The sequence below is a fragment of the Aythya marila genome (assembly GCF_965140915.1).
Source record: "Aythya marila genome assembly, chromosome: 20".
NCBI lineage: Eukaryota > Metazoa > Chordata > Aves > Anseriformes > Anatidae > Aythya > Aythya marila.
The window spans coordinates 11,500,436-11,513,431 of NC_139061.1; positions in this window are offsets into that span (position 1 = coordinate 11,500,436).

Here is a 12,996-nt window from a genome sequence, read left to right on the forward strand (position 1 = left end):
CTGGGTGGCTGAAGTTACGTGGGAAGAACTCCCCTAAAGGCTGTTATGGGCTCAGCTGTGCAACAGGAGACACGTTAGCTCCCAGACCCATCAGTTGCACATGTGTTGTGCTGCAGGTTAATTAAATCATTCCATTGGCATCTGTAATTGAAAAGCAAAGCTGGGATTGGAGTCATCCTTTGTAAAAAGCAGACTTTAATTTTTAGGCTGCCTAAGCAGCAGGAGATACAAATTCTGGAGAAGAAAATGTAAATGCAGCCTTTCCTTCCTCGTGGCCTGTTCATGAAAAATAAATCTGAGATTCCTTAAAAAATGGTCCAGGCTCTTGTATTTCTAGCTTTTTACTCGCTGCTTGAACAAATGACGTGCTCCCAGAACACCCTCCATCTGCTAAACGCTTACAGAAATTTTGGTTTGCTCTTCACTTATCATATTAATGAACTGCCCTGAAGCGTACCTTTCACTTCTCACCTCTCACTTGTTTAGAGACTCTGTCTTGTCATGTTTGCTAATTATTGCAGACATTTTTGTTTAAGGAAGATTTGCTCCTTTCCTGCCAACCTTCTTTTTCTACTTGACCCTTCTGTAAAGTTGCTCATCAAAGTAACCACAATCTGCCTAGTTTGTGTGTGTAAGCACAAAGACAGCTAAGTGGGAAACAAATGGGCAATATTACCATGCGTAGTGTTCTTGCCTTGCAAGTTCTCCACCTTGACCTTGCTAGGAGTGTTTAGTTACAGGAGTTAGTTAAAGGCCAGCCACCCCTTCCCCAGCTGCTCTGTGTTGCACTGAACACAGTCATTGGTATGGGGGAGCCCGTTACATGAAGCAGCAGAGGTGGAGTATGAGCACTGTTTATATAAAGTAGCAGATGGTGGAATTACATAATCTTAAATGTTATATATGCATATGTATATTTATATATCAACTTCAGTAAGGATATAGGAAATCAGATTGCAGGGACAATGCCTATTGCTAGTTACGGTGTGAGTCTATGAACTGTGCATCAAGTTAGATGTATTTCTGGATGCTCTCTCTCAAAAAGAAAAAAACTTAGGTGCAGATTTCATTCTCAAACCTTATCTCAGTGGAAACTAAAGGGAAATAATTTGTGCTAAAGCTCATCAGAAGCAAAGCAAAGAAATTATCACTGCATTTCACAAAGTTTTACAAGAGCAGCTGCAGGCCCCCACGTACCGCTGCACAGCGGTTTTCCCAGTACCTGTAGCCCTGGCTGGTGCCAGCCCTGCGGGAAGGGGCCCGGCCCCACCGCTGCAGCCAGTCCTGTGGCACAGCTCCGCGTGCCGCAGCGCCAGGCCTGCAGCCGTGCCCGTGGGGCTGACCGCTGCCCACCCCTCCCTGGGACACAGTACCCACACCGCAGCCACGTCCCCACCGCCAGAGGAGACGATGGCACGCGGCAGGAGGCGTCCCCGGAGAACATCCAGCAACTGTCTTAGGCGGCTCTGCGGCTCTCAAACGGTCTGCGTAGTGTGAGAGCTACAAACCAGGCGAGACACAAACTTTCCAGTGTGGCCTCTGCTATGCTAATAAAAGTCTTTAACACAGTCGGTTAGGTCTAAATGCCACTCTAAGGAATTAACATGAAGAAAAGCTTTGTTTGACCTTCCCTTTGGAGCACGTCAGGCTTTCAAGAAACCAAGCACTTGCCTTCCTTGCCTTTTATCCCTGCCGCTGAGATGAAGAGAAGAAATTCTACAGGGCCTGGACACAAGCAGTTCTTTAGAACAGATAAAGGAAGCTTACTCAGGAAACAATCTTGAAAGCCTTTAGGACAATCCTAGTGATGCACTGAATGTTTGGCAGACTGGGCTATAAAACAGCATTTGCTTAATTTGTAAGTGTATAGCACACTTCAATGAGTAAACGTCTGGGGTCAGATGTAAGGCATCACTGCAGAGTTGAGCTCTCTTGAAAGCAGCAATACATACAGCCAAATCTGTAAGAATACAAAATACCAGGTATCCACTGCATGCAGAATTCCTTGGAAAATGTGGCCAAATCTGGCAGATGTTGATAATGCTCTGAAAACCTAACTGAAGACCTGCAGCTGCAGTTCTGGGTAAGCTGTTTGGTACCACCCGAGATGAGAGGTGGGCACTGTTTGGAACCTGCTGTTGCGTGCGGCCAGGAGCAGAACCTGGATGCTGCTCCTGGCGTCTTTTGTCATATACTGCCAGGAAGAACAATAGGACTGTGGATCTTAGGTGTTCATGCTGAAACCAACTTGGTACCTGGGGTACCTGGAAGCAACTGTCTTAATTCATACAGGAAAACAACAACATTGACCTATGCTTTCAGAAAAAATGTCATACTCCAGTGCTGATGTTTGACCTGTTACCCAAAACAGAGCGAGCTGAGCACGCTGGCCAAAGCCACATATGTTATAATGCATAGCAGTAGTTGAAGATTTGCCCAATGGCTGCATCACATCACTCAAAAGCCACAGACCCAGAAGCTCCATGTTTCGAGGCAGCAGTGAGCCTGTCGTGGCTTATTGGCCACCCCCCGACACGACTTGTTTGTTCACAAGGAGACACGAGCGTGCCGGGAGGCTGGCGGCTCCCTGTGCCCCACAGGGCAGCACGTCAGGCACCACCAAGCTGTCTCTCTGTTTCAGCATGTGAATAGTTACTAGCACGTACCTTTTGAAGATAACTAGCCATTTTGGAAGAGGCTAATATGGATATCATCTCTGGAAGCTGATATTATGCTTGAAAACGGCTGTTGGCCTTTAAATGCAGAAAGAAACAAGAGAAGGCTTTGAGCGCACATTAATTTAAAATGTAATTTTCATCCTTTGCCTAGGACTCACGTGGGATTTATGCTATTAAATATTAAATACCAAGACCTTTATGCAATGAGGCAGCTTTATTGAATAAAATTATATCAAACAATGAAATCAGAAGCTTTGCAGACATTAACCACGTAATAGGTTTCAGAAAATATTCCAGTTTAAGGACCCAGAGGAAAAACATCTTTCAGCCAGTGACGTGCTTGGAGAACTCCTCGTCCAGGGTAGAGGTGCTAACTGCCTGCTCAGCACACAGGCTGTGGGCAAGATGGCCCTTTCCTAGCCACACTAATTATGTTTATCACTCATTACATAGGCAAAACTATCATTGAAGACAGAGGTTTTTACTTCTCTGATACCTCTAAAACTGAGATAAATGTTTTGTTCTTGTTATTCAGTAAAGAATTCACATAAAATAAGGTGTTTCTGAAATTCAGCTCATCTTCCAATTTGTGTAAAACCCAAGAGCAAATTACAACTTTTTTTTTCTTACATTGTACTCTTGGGAATTGTTCTGAATATTCCGCATGAGAACAGTTATTACCTTGTTGAAACTGGCTGTCGAAGTGACATGGTGCTGCTTTCACTCCACGTCTGGATGGGAATACAAGCACTTCTTGAGTGATTACCAAAACTGACTTCTAATTAACATTTTTGCCATTAAATCTCAATTCTCCAAGGCTTTCAAATAAACAAGAACAGTAGAGCTCCAAACACAGACAAGACAAATGTGCTATACTACATGAATTTTCACCAATTTCACTTTTGTCTTTGGGTGGGAAGGGGAAATACATTCCGGAGCTGAACAGCTGAACTTCAAGGGATTCTGTTTCCCTTCTTTGTATTAGCCCCAGCTCTCAGCTTCTCAACACCTCAGCATTTCCAAATGCAGACTGAAGATGACTATATAGCAGAACACCACCAGCCTAAAAAAACAGGAGGGGGGAGCAGATACCCCCCACAGGTAATAATTCTTTCCATCCATTTATGATACCATTTCACATTTGATTTTGACATATTCAGGAATAATTTAAAAACAGATGTAAATTATAATTTCGAAACATTTTAAATATTCCATATGCTTTTTGAAGAAAGCAATTTTTCGTATGTAATTTCTATTTCAGTAAAAACTTCCAATTTTGATAGATGTCAAAAGCTGCTTTTGAAAGCGCTCTTACTGTAAATAAAATTGTAACTATTTTATGTAATTAAGACTGAAAAGTAAGCAACTGAAATTCCTTTCCACACCACTACCATCGATAGAAAGATGTTAACTTTGATGAAAGCCCTTGAAAATCACAAGCATTTTGGCTGCTGCTCCAAAAAAAATAATAGTATTGACATTTCATTTCATGCAAAGCAACATTCAATCGCTCCTGTCAGCCACGTGTCAGTTTGCCTTGCAAGTGATGCCAGAACAACTTGGATGCACTTAGCACAGTTCCAGGAAGCTTCACCCAGCAGGTGGGATGCAATGTTTGCTATGTCCTGGGTATGATCGCTAGTTTCTGGTGTTGCAAAAGCAGCAGCAGTGCTCTGGTGCGCCTTTCTGTCATGCTGCAAGTCTCTTTCCACTGTTGTCTCTGTCCTTCTGGAATTGTCCTGACTTCTGACTTTCTGCATATCCAGCTGGACAGGCAAGGGGACACAACCATCCTGGCAGACTGTGTGAGAAATTATTATTAATGACTGTTTTTTTGTAACAGTCTCAGAGCAATCATGCGCTGAAAATAACCTTTCAGACATTAGTTCTTTCTCTCCAGTCAACTGCAATGATGGAATCAATAAAGATAAGGTTCCTTCTTCAATCTGAATGTTCATTCTTAATATTGCAATGCACTTTTTCACTTGAGCTTTCCCAAATATAATGAATATTTAGTAATGCTTTTTTCCCTTAGCTTCTCTTAGGACTTAAAGCAATGTGATATAATGGTTATTATCCTACTTCACAGCCTGACGGGCTGTAATATCTGGATGTAATAACAGTTAATTCACCTCTACAGTTGTGGACAATCCAGGGACTAGTAATACTGATGAAAAGAACATCATTGATTTAAATTGACCATACCAGGTATTAGCCCTGATTTTGGGAAATGTGCTTAAATGTAGCCTGGAATACAGTTCAGCTTAAACACAGATTAAGTACCAATGTGATGTGACTTAAAATGGCACTTGTCTTTAGATCTGGAGCTCACGTGTTTAAATATTTTCATAAAACAAAATGTTTAAGTTTCCTGTTATAAGGGTGCCATTTACTAGCACGTTTCCAAGGCACAGACAGGCAGTAGGTAAAAGCTCCTTGATATCAGAGCAGAAGAGACTGTTCCTATTGTTGACCAACCCATCTATATTCTAATTTTAACTGAACTGTATTATGCTTCAACATATTTCGTGTAAATGTGTGGTTTGTATGAAAGAACTGAGCACTTCCAGGTCCGCTGCCTGATTGTTAACGCGGGGTACTGCAGAGAGGGTATGTAAAATAACTGTTTCCTTCATGCACTTTTTCCTTACGCCTGCATGTGTGTTCCTTGGGTCCCCAGGCAACTATGCTCACTCCTTCCCCATGCTTGTACACAGTAAGCACATAAGGCCTTCCTACCCTCAAATCCCAGTGCTTTATTCTACATCCACCTGATTAAATCGCAGCCCCAAGAGCCTTGAAGAGACAGAAATTGCTCTTTCCGCTTACAGCCATGCTGGGATTAGGACCATGTTGAAGACTCACCTCCTCTGCTCCGTCAGGACCTGAAGGGAGGTTAGCAACTCGCTACTGCACTTTGCTTTAGCAAAGGATAGTTTCACTTCCCTTCGAGCTTTTGTATTACAACACCCTCTCTAGCCAAATCAAATGTTTCTGTTATTCTCAGCTTTTGCTACCTCAAACAAACAAACAAACAAACAGCATAATAAAAACATCCATACAGAAACAAGTGTATGAAGCATAACAGGCTTTGGCAACTGAAGCTTGTGAAAGTTGTTTCCTGAATGCAGCTTGTGAGGTGAGAGAGAGACTGTATTAGAAATGAGCAGGATTCCAGAATCCTTTCATCATCTCGGCAACGCTGGGAGCCCACCGCTCAGTCCTACCCCAAGCTGCCAGCAGCAGACGTGGAGCTCCAGGACACGGACCAGGGCTGGCATCTCCACAGCACCTGCACTGCCAGTCTCGGGAGCACCGCCGGAGCTGGGTGACCCTGGGGACACCAGTGCCATCACCACCACCTCACCTTGACAGCTTTCTCTGCTGAGACACTGAACGAAGTTGTTGGTGGTGTGGCTCAGCTCAGAGTGGCCACAGAGGCATGCCTTCTGGTCAGTCTCTGCTTTTTAAAAAACAAGACTTTTGTCTCCACTTCTGAAAGCAGTCTTAAGTTTGCAACGTGTTGCATTAAAGAGAATGAAGAAGCAGCTGTTGCTGAATAACATTTTTTTCTGGCCACCCAGTGTGCCAATTTTCTCAGAAAAAAATGAGTAACTCTAACGGGCAGTGCAAAACAATAGATTGCACCAAGGTAAGTAGTTTGACAGGAAAGATTTGATTTGAATTCAAAGAGAAAAAAAAAGTGGTTGGACCTAAGTGAGATGGCTAACCATGAAGTAGGCTTGCTGTAAGAGAAGTGAAAAGGCTAATTTGAAAGGCTGTAATGAGAATCTCATTGTCATTCATCTTTTATGTGAACATTTGCAGGCAAGAGCCTGGACATCAGGGGAAAGCCCTGTAATTAATTTATCTCTGTTGTGTAAAAGGTAACAGATCTGAATGATGGGTTCTGTCCCAGCACAGCTGCCTCAGATAAAAATCAAGCAGATTAGTTATAGGGCTGATTTCTACTTCCCTTCAAAGGAGAAAAAAAAATAGCTGCAGAAAAATTGGAAGCATGAAAAATACGTACTTCAGAAAAGCAGAGAGAGAAATTTACCTCCAAGAAATCACATCAGTGAGAACTAAAACTCTCTTCAAATCAGGAGGAGGGAGGGGGGAAGCAATATTTATTTGCAGTGGGACAATTTTATTGTCTACCCCAAGGTATCAAGGTAGGATTAAGACCAAATAACGGAGGCAATGATCAAAGCAATTTACCATGGATATTTTGCCCTCAACTTCAGTCTTTGCATATTCAGAAGGCAAAGACATCTCCCTACAGCTGCAAAGCCCTGGCTTACTGTCTGGTGTGATGGCTTTAATCAAGGTCCTTTAATTAAAAAAAAAAAAAAAAAAAAAAAAAAAGGAAAAGTGCTTGTGTTAAGGTCCAGTCAAAACACTGAAGGACCCGACTTCATACAGTTCATACAGCTCCAAGCTTTGGGACGTAAACTGACATCTACCTGCAGGCAGTTAATGAGGAGTTTCCCCTCTGCAAGGAGAGGCTCTGCTGCTGAAGCTAAGCCTTCCCACACTTCTTGGGAATCTGGGAGATACGGATGGCTGGTTTCATCCATGGCAGCAGATGTAGTTGAGGAATTCAAACACCAGTGCAGTTTTAGCTTCAACTGTCCCCTTGCACTCACCATAAAAGCTGCAGAATGGCCCTGAGCCTCCACTGCCAGCAGCAGCCCCCAGTGCGGAGCACGGAGAATGGGAGCACCCAGCATGTCCTGCAGTGAGCACCCCTCCCCAAGGAGCCGTGGGGCAGAGAAAGCTGGGAGGCGTGGGACAGCCAGACACCCTGGCCTTTCTCACAACTCCCAGGGTTTAACATGATCCTTAGATGAGTCTTTTTAAGAGTAGGATTTGCCAGCAGACTGCAGCGTATCACTCCCCCAGGGAAGTGGTCCTGCGCATTCCCAGAGCCCCACACACCGCATGCCCGCTGCTGGCTTCCTGCACTGCAGCTTGAGGCGGCTCCGGTACCGCAGGGCGAGCTCTCCAGCCCACTTCATCATCATCTATCACTGTGGGACAAACACAGCGATCAGAGGATTAGCAACAATCACATTAAGCTCAGCGAGTTGAACTTCTCGCCCAGCAGGACAGGGAGCTTTCCAGTTCAGGTAACAGCAGGCTCTTCTGCGACCAAGGATGCGATATGTCTGGTGCTGCTGGGGGGGTGGTGTCTGCTTCAGCAGCGGCCTCAGCACTGAAGCAGGCACCACCCATTTCATCACCACCTATTTTAGCTGAGGTGCTCCTCTTCTGACAGGAAGAATGATCTGTCCCCCTGCCTAAACAACCGCATTTAGTACACAGTCCCTTTAAAACCCTCCAGCTGCCATGAGATAATTCCTTCCTCAGCTACCAAGCAGGATGCGCATGCTATAGTAGCCCTGCTCTGTATTCCAGCCCTGAGTAACTAAAGTTTGCCTCGAGGGTATCATTTCTCTGCAGCTGAAGTCAACAGCAAAACATTCATTGACTCCAGTGCTCCCAGACTATGCCTTGAAAAGAAACCATCCAAATGAAGTGAAACAAAAGAAATAAAAGGACACTGCCCAGAGTAAGTGGATTTAGACCCCCTGCCTCCTGCTGCAATTTCAATTTCAGAATTTTAAGATGTTAAAAAGAAATTAAAATACAAAACAAATATACTTCTGCAAGCTATCCTCACTTCTTTGGACCAGAAATTACAAACAGGATTAGGATTTGCACTCTGCTAAGATCAGGTGCCACCATAACTAACCTCCTTAGGGTGGGAGGGGGCTTGAGGCACCTACTCATACCCTCACCTCTGCTGTGCTAAAATATACATTGCATCTTTAAGGAAAAAATATAAATTAGATCTAGAAAATAGGAGCTGCTGTTGTTGAGCTCACATCTCAGCCTGGAAACATCAAATCAGATCAGAACAAGGAAGCAACTTGGGAGCTAGTGAGATAATGAAGCAAACCTATTGCTGGTTGCTCAAAGGGAGAACATCCTCAACAACCTGAGGATGGATATGAAATGAGGCAAGCCCCCTGGATTCACACTTGATGGCTGGTTTCCACATGCTGTGGGACCTTCTTTCTGACCTGCAGACAACACTGAGCACCCCAGCTAATGCCCATGCTGTGACTATGGTATGAACAGGTTTAAAAACACTAGGAAAAAAAAACAGTCGTGTGAGATCTGTTGATGATCAGCACAAAACAGTCCTCCTGAAATTGATACCTGCCCATAAAGTTAATCAACAACACGATGGCATGTGAGAGAGAAGAGTTCAACATGATTTTATTTGTTTTAGCAGCAATAAATCTGAGTGAAAATTGCAGAGAACGTGCTGATCTCTGCATTCAAGCTGGGTCAAGGTTCCCAAGAAATGACTAAATGATGATCATTTAAAAGTAATTCTGCAGGAGCATCAGAGGACTCAGAGGAATGCTGGAGAATTGCCTGAACTGTCCTTTGTACAAATAAAGGCCACAGAGACTATTCATGCCCTTAGGTAACTTTTCACCCAGAGATGTCCTTGTACTGGGTCCAGCTGAACATGTGCATTTACTAGCAAGCACATGAAGATTGCTCTGTTGTCAGAAGGCTTCCTACTCTGCAGCACCAAACCCCAGGTGGATAAATGAGCAAGTGAGAATAAAGACAATGGAGCAGGACAGTTGGGTCTGCATGAATTAGTAGTCAGAGCAGATAATGTATCAATGCATAAAGAGAAGAAAGAGCAGACTTGGTCGCCGTTTGCAGCCAATGCATTAGGTGAGCTAATTAGAGAGACAAGAAGGAAATTACAGTCAGCGGAAAATGAGGTACCTGATGTCTGGAAATGGAGAAACATCCTGTTGACTGCAACAGACTCACCAGGCTTCTCCTGCTCTGCACAGGGATCACATGAGGCCAAAAGGTAGAACTGAATTTTAGGAAGAGGAAAGCACAGCAAGACAGAAACAGAAAAGGTACAGAAACACTGACAAGCCTCCTCCCCCCCAAAAAAAACATAACACTAAAGCAACTCAAGTATGTTCCTAGCTTCCAAGAGATGATCTTGTTTTTTCTACTTCACATAATCATGCAAGATTAAAAACAAACAAACAAACAGAACGCTAGCAAATACACTGATACAATCCACAAAGTTGCAGTTCTCTAGTGAATTTATATTTTCTTTTCCATTTGCTGGTGTGTTTGGAAGTCAGCCTGCAAAGATGTTCTTGCCAGCTGGGAAATCCCAGAGGACATGTTCCTTCCTCTGCTTTGCTGGCAACCATGAGAAAAAAATATAATGAATGACCTCTTTTCTTTTTCCCTTCTGCACCAGCTGGCTCCAATACCCTTTCCCAACCTCTGCTAAAACGGAATCTTATTTCCTAGATAAACAGACTTATTTGGTTTCTCAAGATAATGCTTAATTAAAAAAAGTATAAAGGAAATATTTTGCATGGCCTTTCCTCTTTTAAATGCACTTAGTCCTTTGTTTTAAAAGCTATTGAAATAAACCGTTTTCCTCTCTTCTGTTAATCCCATCTCTCTGCACATCTTTCTACACTGGCCACACTGAATTCCATTAGATAACCTTCAAATGGGGGAAGTGGGGCTCTGTGGGATTTCTCTGATGAAAATTTGATTCAGTGTATTTATTCTGGTAAAAAGTCTTCCAAAAAACATACAGGGAAAAACAAAAACAAAAAACACACACACACCTGATTTAACTGTTTTTTCTTGATTCTCTATGTCAACTGAAATTTGACAGTTGAATTCAGCTTCTTCTGGACAGTGACCCATTTCTTTCACCTTGGCCCTCCAGGACAAGACACCCCTTGGGGAGCGTTCCCCCCGCAGCCCCCAGGGCACCACGCCACACCGCAGGCAGCGCCCCTGCCCACTCCCCCCAGGGCTCCAAGCAGAGCCTGTAGCACAGCAGAGGGGAACTGAGAGTTAAACGCTTCTGAAAGGAAAGCTGCCTGGACTGAGAAGTGTTTGACCTTTCAAGATTCACATTCTTATCGGCTCACATCTCAAGCAGAAAAACCTTACAGACACAGAAGAATGAACTTCATGGGTTATACTTATTTTTCTTAACAATGATTACCTTCACAACGCCAAGCAGTAGGACATCTAAATAGCCACAAAACCAAGAAAGAAGCTTTGGTGGAAACCTTGGCTACAAGTCCTCCATGCCAGCACTGCCATGGCTGGCATGTAGCAAGGAGAGAATGTGGCTCATGGTTCTGTAGAGACATGGCTAAAAGACAAGAAAAACTTCAGAAGGAAGAACTCAGCGTTTAGAACAGGTGAGAGGATGACGGTTCTGCAAGAAATGGTACCGGTGGAAGATCTCCCCCCTTTCCTTCTTCATGAGGTTTTCCCTCCCCCAGTTTTCAAGTGTTTTGGTTCAAGCCCAGTTTGCTCTCTCGGGATGACAGGTTACTTAGCCACTGAAATTAAAGTTCGATTATTGTATTAATATTGATGCTATGACTGTGTGAATCATGGTTCTAGTAGAAGGAATAATTTCACTTTCTTTAAAATATTGATTTTGGAAAGATACCGAGGTGTTGGCATATGGGGCTCAATTCCTACTGTCAGAGCAGCTCAGGAGAGCATCACTGGATATGCCAGGGCACAATGGAGATCAGAAAGAGCAGACAAATTCTAGGCTAGTGTTTCAATGCACCCACCCTCAGCTGAGTGCACAAATTCAGAATGGCACAAAAACGTTATTACATTTGAATGAGTTGATGCTCTCCTCCTGTGCACAGGAGTATTTGATGACAGAGCCCTATCAAGTTGTCACTTGCACTCATTGCTGTAACCCACTGGATAAATCAGCTCGCCTTTCAAGTTTTTGAATGTTGAAAGCATTTAGGAAATTAAGGCCCAATTTTCTTTTCCTACTTCTTTTTCTTCCTTTGCTAAACCCTGTCACATTTCAGTTAAAATGTTTCAAATTTTCTTCTCCACTTTCACAACCCATTCCTGAACTAGTTCATTTAAGAAAGAAAGAAAGAAAAGAAAGAAGTCAAACACTTTTTGCATCAGCATTTCATTGTCACTAAATGCGTTTCTCTTGGAGCCCTCTTGGTTTCATTGAGGCTAACTGAGGAGACACAAGCTCCCAGCACAACGAAAATACAATTTTGCTGGTTTGCAGAACTTCAGCTTAGGCCAACAGGCTTACGCTGCCAGCTGTGCAGGAAAGGTTTGTAGTTAAGTCTCTGTTGGAACGATGCATCTCCCCCTCCCTGTATCTGCGCCCACGGACAGCAGCTGGTGATGGGTACTAAACAAGTAGAAGTTACCCAACTCTCCCATGTTTACAGCTGGCAGTAGCACCTTCTTATTTACCTAGTTTTAAATGACACAGTGGAATATACAATTTTTCTCTTGGCAGAAGAATTCTGCATATCCTCATCTGAAAACTGTCCCCTGATGCTTACTCCTCACAGGAGTGTAGCTGTTGGGAGGAGTGCACCTGATCTGGAGGTCAACTCCCTTACACTGCAGAGCCGAGGGAGACTTCCAAGGCTACAAACATGGGTGTCACAAACCTTGTCAGGAACTGTCAAGAATAAGGTCAGAAATGGAAAGGAGTCATGAACATAGAGCTCTCTTCAAACAAAGACTGACTCAGAATACTTGCCACATAAAATGCAAAAAACAGGTTATATAAGTAACTTTCTGTGAAAATTTCTTTAATGGTTGTGCTTTGACACATCTTTAAGATCATAAACTTCATTCTTTTTAATGTTTTTGGTAAGACTTGTAATGAAAAAAGACAATTCTGAAGTCCTGACATTAATAAGTCTATTGTAAAAAGGTCACCTTCCCCTAAGAAGGTTTTATTATCAGTGGAGCAGAATAGCTCTGAATATGTAATGACTTTTATCTGATGATTGCCCTGTATTCTTTTCTAAAGAAAGAAGACTTTAGATGTCGATAATTTACATATAAGCACTGAAGTGCTTGGCAGCAGAAAAACAAACTGGCTCAGAGAAATTAATTATGGAGCAGCTATAGAAGATGCATGAAAATTAACTTCTGATCTTTGTATGTCTCTAAAAGGTACTAAAAATCACCACAGGACCAACTGACCTCCAGGACTTAGTTAAGTAAGACACGTGCAGTAGAGATTCAGTTTCAGTATAAATAATCAACGTGCAAATGAGACACAGTTTTTGTGTTTTTCCACTTTGGTGCAGAAACTCCACCATTCACATTTAGCAGTATATAAAGGATCAGGAGGTGCACAGAGAAAATATATTAATTTTAATGATGCCAAGAACTCAGGCTAACTACTAAGACCAAAAACTATACA